Raw genomic sequence first — 8,527 nt, forward strand, 5'->3', positions numbered from 1 at the left:
AGACAGAATAGCAGAGAGTTCCAGACTCCTGGTCTGCCTGTGCTGAGCAAAAAAATGGCACAAGCAGTGTGGACATTCAGCACTGTCTCACAGCCCCTGTGGAGTACCTCAGTGCAGTCAAGGTCACACTTGCTACATCTGGTTAAGTGGAACAAATCTCTACCACCAGGCTAGAGAGCTTGAGATTCAGGGTCAGGCAAATGGATTTATCATATCTTACTAAATAGAAATTGCAACAGAAGCTCTGCTGCATTGCTTTCTGTAGCATCTTGCAGAGCTGTTTCACTTGAATTCTGAAACTACCTTAATTCTTGTATTTCGTTTGTTCTCCATGTAAACAGATTGGCAAGACTGAGCTGTCTAATGAGGTGGAATCCCTTCATCCTAAATCTCTGGAAGCTTCTACTGTCTGGAAAAAAGGCTTTTGTGAGAAATCATTTATTCTTAATTAATTTTTATCACTACTTTATCTTAATCAGAAAAAGAAAACATGAAAGAAGTATAAAGACATTTACTTAGTCTTGTTTTATATAAGTAAATGAGGGATTTTCTTGTAAATTGTGTTTACTAAAACTGAAAGTTTAAGGATTATTTAATAGCAAAATCAAGATAAACAATCGTGCAATTCTGAATATACCTAGTGTCTATTTCTGAATGTTGAGCTGAACATATTAGATCAGCATTAGAATTTCAGCATTTGAACTGAAGAATTAGGGACTGTAAAATTTAGCAAACACTCCAACCAAGCTGAAATGTCACATTAGTAAAGAAAAGAAATAAAGCCAGGCTGTGTTTATCCACCTGCTTTAAAGCAACTTTTGTGCATGTGTTAACAAAGTGGACAGTGCCTTTGGAATAACAATCCTTGTGAGTACTGGGTGTGTAACAGGAAGGATTTATTTTTTTTAATGTTCAGTGGAGAAAATAGAAAGATTTGTCCACCCTGATGCTAAAAATACAGAATAATTATCATTGAGGCAGGTGCACTTCTGACCTAAGCATGCATGCACACCATGTATTTTCAGGTCCTCTTTGTTAGAATAAATAGATTATTTTTTCCCTCAAGTACAGACTTTAAAAGCAGATACAAATGGCTTTCCCGGGGAAGGAAAAACAGTCCCAGAGAGGCAGAGGAAAATGGAGTCTAGATGCATTTGACACCTTGTTGCACTGTTTCTTCCCCAGTGACTGTGAAGCATGTGCCACAACCCCTCTGGAGATGGTGCCAGGTGAGCCGGACTGTGGTGACATAGGAGTCATACATACACCATGTATGGCCTCTCCTCCTTTTGGCCAAGTCCAACATAGCACAAAGATACACCGTGGCATTCACAGAATCACAGAATCACAGAATGGCTGGGGACAGACAGAACCTCTGGAGGTTAACTGATATAACCCCCCTGTTGAAACAGGGCCACCTAGGGCCAGTCATCCTGGACTGCATCCAGAAATGTTTCAAATACTTCTAAGGATGCAGACTCCAAAACCTCCCTGGTTAATCTCTTCCAGAGTTCAGTCATCCTCACAGTAAAAAAAAAGTTTTGTTTGTTTGTTTGGGTTTTTTTTCTTTTCTTCATTCTCATAAGACAACATGAATAAAACCCCTGATGTTCATAAGTGATCTCCTGTTTTCCAGTTTTTGTTCATTGCCCATTGGGACATTCTGTCTGGAGTCATAATATAGGAGTATATGTGAAGTCAATGCATATTCAGCCTGCATATTTTTGGTGAAAGAAGGAGAAATTTGCTGCTTGCTTTCTTCTGCTTGAGTTCTGGTTCAGTTTGTCAGTGTGTTTCACTTCTACTTTCCTCCTTTCCTTCTCAGGGTGCAGTTGTGGTCTTTACCTCTAAGCATGCAGGTCACAAACAGCCGCCTCTGGAACAGGTCTTTTGTGACCAAGAGAGTATCTAACACGTGTGAGATGCTCCTTGTGAGAGCTACAGCACAGCATTGTATTCCAAACTGCTCCTTTAATTATACTGACTCCTATTTTATCCTTGCTCCTTCACTATTGTCTACTCTTCCTGCAATCCTAGTCCCCTGCACTTCCCTCAGACCTCTTTTTCTTCTCAGCCATTTTTTAATAGAAGATTATGTAGCCATGGAACTGCTGTTCAGCATGGACAATTGGATGAACTGCCTGCAGAAGACACATTTCAGACTGCTTCTCCATGTCCATGAAGCCAGTGAGGCTTCAGACTGGAAACACAGTTTTATTTCTTTCCGCCTCACTGAGGAGTGCATGGCTGGGAGAAAAAAGATGGGAGAGATTTTGGTGTACTTGATCATAGATACCAGGGAGAGCTGAAAGCCTGGGCCCTAATCACAGGTGTGCCAGAGTCAAAAGGGGGCTCACATCCAGGATATAGGTCTGGTCAAATATCTTCAGTGTGTCAGCTCTTCTGAAACATTTCATCACTACATCGTTCCTCATCGTCTATTCCAGGGCCACAGGAAGAAGGACAAGTTACACTCTGCAAGTGTCAAGGCCTTTTTTGATTCAGAGCAGTGTGAATGCACATAGGCTGCTAAAGCAGAAACATCAGCAGTTATTAAAAAATGAAGACCTTTCTTCCAGAAAGGGCTAAATAACTGATTTCCTTCATGCCTGGTTATTCATTTGTGTAATAAAAACCAGCTACACTTCTGAGAGAGAAATAGTCTTACACAATGGCAAAGAAAGGCCACTTTCACTGTTTGTTCAACCTGAATTTTTGTCTGGAATAAAAAGTAATGGATTACCCAGGTAAAAAAAAAGCCATGTAAAAATGTCTGTATTTGAGCTGTTTTGAAAGTAATCAACACCCAGATTGTGCTCTCACTTGGTAAGAAAAGCTCCTTTAATACCTTCTGCCAACTCTCTTAAAAGTTTGGCTTCTCTTCTGAAGAGATTTAGGAGTGCAGGCAAAATCCTTCTTACTTTGCAACTTTGGGCCCTATTTGTTTTGGATATGATGGTTAGTGGGTTTGATTCACTAATCTGACTTTATTAAGAGGATGTACAAGTTATCCCACAAAGAACAGCCTGCAAGACAGAGAAAAACAGGGGTGCACCAGGGATGGGGGACTTACACAAACCAAACCTACCATAATGTAACAAAATCGGGGCTTGCTAGAAAACGAAATGGATCTAAGCCAAGGATAAATGAGTTCATCTTATTCCTCACAGTCCTCTCAGGCAGAAGATGAAGGCAGCTGACAGAAGACACTTGCTACAGTCAGAAATCTAGGGATACCTTCAGTCCCCATTTTCTTTAGTCTTTCTTCATTGTAGGCTGTTTTAAGCCAGTACTTTTAGTCCTTTTTGCACAGAGCAACTAAATAGTTCTGTCTACGTCCCACAAATTGTATGTGACAGTGCCTGCTAAAGGAAACCTGTTCTGCATCCATTTAAACTAAGAAGATACATCCACAATATATCTGCACTAAGATCACGGGAGTTTTTTCTAAGCAAACAGATCTAACCACTTGTTGTATAACCATAAACACACACGATTTATGCACAATGTAATTATTTCTGAAGGTTTAGATAATTTTCCCCCTAATTTTAAAGGTAAATACAACTTTTTTGTGAATGGAAACCACTCCACTTAGTGCACTCAAGTGGAGTTGACATCCATGTTACACTTCAGCTCATCTCTTTTATGCTTAGAAAAGAAAAACAGGATTAAGAAAAGAATTTATGTTTTTTGTTTATTTATGTTTTTCTCTTTTGTTTTAATTTAAAATGCTTTAAGTTAAACATATGACATTTTGTTTGACTTGGTTTAACTTCAAATAAATTTGTCTTTTTAAAAGGAAAATCTTAGTTTAACCTCTTGCTTTGAATTCAAAAGTGCTTTCAGATTTTGCTGTGTGAATTATCTAAACTCTTTGACTTGCATCTGGGGTTCCCTCAACCCAGTGGCAGAGGAAGGGGAAATTTCACATCAGCTGAAATCTTTGAACCCCTCTGGGCTCTGCCCACGCGTGGCTGCAGCAGGCTCTGTGAGTGAGGTGGCCCTGTGCCCGTGGCAAGGGACAGAGCAGAGTGCTGGACTTAGTGACCATTGAAGCCAGAGCTCCATCTCTGGCCATATTCAAATAAACCTTGGTGCCAAATCTTTCTGAGCACAAAGCCATTGGACTGAGCAGAGAAACGTGAAGCATTCACTGCAGCTAACAGAGGCAATATGAAATACTTTGCTTCTCCACTTGTAGCATATTGATATTCAATCAAGCATTTAAAAGAAAACCAAATTGTTGACTCAGGGTGAGCTGGTGAAGTGACCCATGGACTTGAGATTACTTTTTTCCTCTGTTCTTGCCATCAACCAGCAGCAAGCAGTCACTAACCCTTTCCTTGAGCTTCCTGCTGCTTCCAGAAGCAAGCAAGGAGTTCCCAGAGGCTGCTCCTTAGTGGTAACTCCTGACTTGTCCTCTAGCTGGAAATGCATCTCCAAGAATTAGGCAGTTATGCATTATTCTTTCATATCACCCCTGGCTGCTTTCCACTGGTGGAGCTCTAGCAGCAAGAAGACAAGGTTAATCTGGGGTAGACTGCAGAGCCTGGCCATTCACTTATGCTGTCAGTAAATGAAAAAAGCTACAAATCAAAATATACTGGTGTGCAACATCAGTCTGAGCAGTACCAGGCATCCACTGAAATTCTGTCCACAGAGATATTCACAGGAAAAGAGGAACTGAAACAGGGTTCACAGAAAATTTGCAAAGACCAGACTGAAACCAGACACATTAGCATAACCCAGAAAGTTTTTGGATAATCAGGTGTCTGTCTCTGTAGACTCAAAATTCCCCTCCGGCGCAACTAGCCAATGTTTGCTTGGGAGGTAGAAGTGAAAAGCCAGTGGATCTGAAATCTGAGCTTCCACAAGAATTTCTCTGGTCGGTGCTCAGCGCTGCCTTCGGGGGATGCGAAGGCTGGGAGGCAGGATGTCGGCTCTGGGCTGGCTCCCAGAGCCTGCGGTTATCGCTCGGGTAATCCCGCATGGTATAGCCGAGCTAAAACTAAATTGTATCCATTTCTTTTCAGCCCATCTTTCCAGAAGCAAGGAGATTTTCTTACTCTGAATAAACACTGAAATAGTGTTTTTTCCTTATAACTCTTTGTCTGAGCACTGTAGCTGAAAATATTTCCTTTTGTAGCAATGACTGTCTGTGCTGGCAGTAACTGCACTGGCAGTGGTGCAGACTGGCTCTTTTTACTTGCCTGTGGAAATTTAATTTTTCAGTAGGTCCTTTCTCTAAAACATTTACAAATCCCACAGAAACAAGTAAGCCTTGGACATGTGAAAAATTCCAGGCATAAACCTTAAATCATAATTTTAAAAGAAATATAAAAAGTAAGACATATTTTCATGCCTGCTGTGGGCCTGAAGATTGCCTTTTACTTTTGAGAATGAACTGTGCACCCAAAGCCATGATAAATCATACATAAATAAAACCATACCATAATTAAGAGGGCAGAATTCAGAAGGGGCAGTTCTAAAGTGTTCATTTAAAGAAAGGTTTTCTCATCCATTTCAGATTTTACTCAAAGAATGGAGGACTACAGGGTGTTCAGACTCTGGTGGAGAGAAAGGAGAGGAAGACTTTTTTCATGGGTTGGAATAAAAGCAGAGTTAGATGAGGATCCTGCAATTTAAAATCCAACACTGAATTTGTATTCCCTAGGCACAACACAGTGAACCTGAATAAAACAAATTCATGCAGATCAGCTAAAGTAATGTATGACAAATCAGTCTAACCTCACTCTTCTTACAATATGACTTCATTCATAAAGAAACATAAAACTGTATTTTCTTCATTCTTGCTTTCTCATTTCTATTGCTTTCTTCTTCTTGCCTGAATAATGCAACTGACCTAATTCTTCATATCAGAGCTCAGTATTGAACCAGTGAGTCAGCATCCTTTCCCACAAGATTCAGTACTTGGGATTTTTCAGGGAAACACTGCCAGCTTGTTATGTCTCAATGGGAATTTTTTTGGAAAACACCTTACATTTGGAACATCAAAAACAACCGTTGAGCATTATGTAGATGAGGGCCAAGGACCCATTATCTTCCCAAAGGATACCTTACCAAGAAGGTAGTAAATTACCCAGGAGGTGGGGAAATTACTCCAAGCCCTCCTCCGGTGTTGGCAAGCAGCTCCCTTCAGGCATCTCAGGATTGAACATTAACTTAGTCTAGAGAAAGTGAAAAATATCTCCAGGGCTGAATTTCAAACTCAGCATTCTCTTACAGAAAAAGAACAGAAATGGCTATTAAAGATCTGTAGTTTCTTTGTTCTTATTATTGTACTTATTTTGATTTCATGTATAAATAGCCAGCTCTGAATATATACATTTATTTCTACAGCTAAACTTTCTGTGGGAATGGTATCTCTGGGGCATGACAGCAAACCCAGGAAACTGCTGATTAAAAACATAATGTACTGAATGGGCTTGTAGGTATTTTGACCTTAAGCAAGGCTAACCAGGCAACAGGACTGATGTTTTTTTGTGTGTCTCAGACTTATTGTTACTTCAGCAAAACTAGAGCATGAGTCTTACAATACCTGCACTGTGGGAGCAATGATGATTCTTCGCAGGGCTGTATTTTCCTAGCATAAGGGTTTTCCTAGTCATTACCCTACGTATAATCCAGGCTTTTTGTTTGTCAGAGTCCTTTTACTTTGAATTCTGTGGGTGTTTGAGTTTGTCCTATACCCTTCAGGATTACTCTGTGGGATGTTGCAATAACCACCCTCTTATCATCCTGTGAGAGGGAGCAGGGACATTTCTGTGGGAATAGGTGCAATTTCTGCACTTCCAAAGAAGCTTGTAAATACAACATAGCACAGAGCAATAGCAAAGTGCTCTGCCATCCTGATCACTGCTGATGGAGCCTTTGCAGTAATGAAATATTTTTTTGTAGGGTTGGTTATTTAGAGTGCAGTGGCTCCGTGGTTAATTGCTATTCCTTGCAGCCTCAGTATGTACCTTGCAGATTTTCTGCATGGTGATGTGAGTATGACAGCATGGCTGAATGGGACAGGGGTAAAATGCAATGTAAAAACAGAGCCATTCTCTGTGCCAAAGCAGGGGAAAGAATTGCATCAACCAATGGAGCAGCATGAAAGCAGAAAGAGCTGTACTAGGGCTATTGTGTGATTAGAATGGTTTTAAGGGTGCGAGGAAGATGGGACATGAACAGTCAGACCTGTGTGTTTCACCCAATGCTGTTCCTTTTGAAATTAATTTCTTTGTGTATGTAGAATACTCTGCAATTAGTTTAACTGAAGAGAACACTAAATTAACAATCGTTAACTCAGAGTTTGAATTCACAGAGCTGTACAAAGAGGTTTTAATACTTTCCCAGTTGCGGCTCCTGGACATCACTTTTTGTCTGAGCAGACACATTTTTTCTATGCCTGTTTAATGCAAATGCAGTTCCTGCCTGCCCATTTTTCTATGACTGTTTAATTTGCACTCAGCCACTGGTGTGGCCCCCTTCCAGGATGGAGGCTGGAGGCTGCTGCGTCCTGCCCTGTCTCCAGGCTGTCAGGGCCCCTTCCCAGCAGAGGTGAGTAGGATCCCCTGAGGCTGGGGAGGAAGTTCACTCCTGTTGCCACTTCCCTTCTGTGTGTGCTGTTGGACAAGGAGAGGTGGAGCAGCAGGAAAGTGAAGCAATTATCTGCACCCAAAGGAATCACTCAGCTGGATTGCACGTCAAGGGAGAGCCGGGCTGTAAGACTACGTTTCACTAAGACAGTGATGGGGTGGGAAGGCAGGGCACCAATTTCACCACACAGACATTTGCAGCAGCTTCTCTGGTGGGACTGAACTCCCTTGTGCTGCTTTTAAATTAAGTCCATGGAGGGTACAGAGAGAGCCTGGGAGCATCAGTGGGTCATCAGTTCTACAGCTGGGCATTGAACTGCTTTGATGCTGCCATTGCTTGCCTATGAGCATCCCCTGGCCACACAACATCACTCAAATGCTGCTATGGGGTCTTTGTCAATAACTGCCAAAGAAATCTCTTGTTTTCTGAGTACTTGGCTTTTGTGATTGTTTCAAGAGACAAAGTCTGGTTTTGAGGCACAAAGTGCAAAGTTTTTCTGCATCATTCCTCTGTCTTCTTGAGGTTTCAACATGTCAGTCTTCTCAGACTTTCAAAAACACTTCTCAACTACAGTAACTACCCGTTCCTTGTATCCCTGTGTTGGGTCCCAACCCACGTGGCATCAAACCAAGCTGCCTCTCTCTAGCTCCAGAGACGGGAATAGCCCAGTTTCCCCACTGGCAGGCTCCACCAGCCTGCCAGCCACTCTCCGTTTGTTTTGCTGCAATCCAAAAAACACACCCTACTTAGAGCATTGACACATCTCCCAAGTGTGGACACCTTTCCCAAAAATGTGAGCCTATGTTAGTCTTCCCTAACTGCGGCCAGGAGAAAGAGGCTTCTGCAAAACTGCTGGTGTTTAAGAACCTTGATCTTTGATGTCTCAGTCTCTCCCCTTCAAAGAATGCAAAGACCTGATCTA

At 41.6% G+C, this 8,527-nt stretch overlaps 1 long non-coding RNA gene across 1 annotated transcript in view; it reads left to right on the forward strand.

Moving 5' to 3' along the window:
- LOC135284100 (uncharacterized) overlaps positions 1 to 5,881 on the forward strand; it is a 42,413-nt gene extending 36,532 nt beyond the window's left edge. Inside the window, exon 6 of the long non-coding RNA XR_010349610.1 lies at positions 342 to 5,881. This is a non-coding gene — a long non-coding RNA (uncharacterized LOC135284100). The remainder of the gene's footprint in view (positions 1 to 341) is intronic.
- The last annotated feature ends 2,646 nt before the right edge of the window (positions 5,882 to 8,527 follow it).

This window comes from Passer domesticus, chromosome 1 (assembly GCF_036417665.1).
Source record: "Passer domesticus isolate bPasDom1 chromosome 1, bPasDom1.hap1, whole genome shotgun sequence".
In the NCBI taxonomy this organism is placed as follows: Eukaryota; Metazoa; Chordata; class Aves; order Passeriformes; family Passeridae; genus Passer; species Passer domesticus.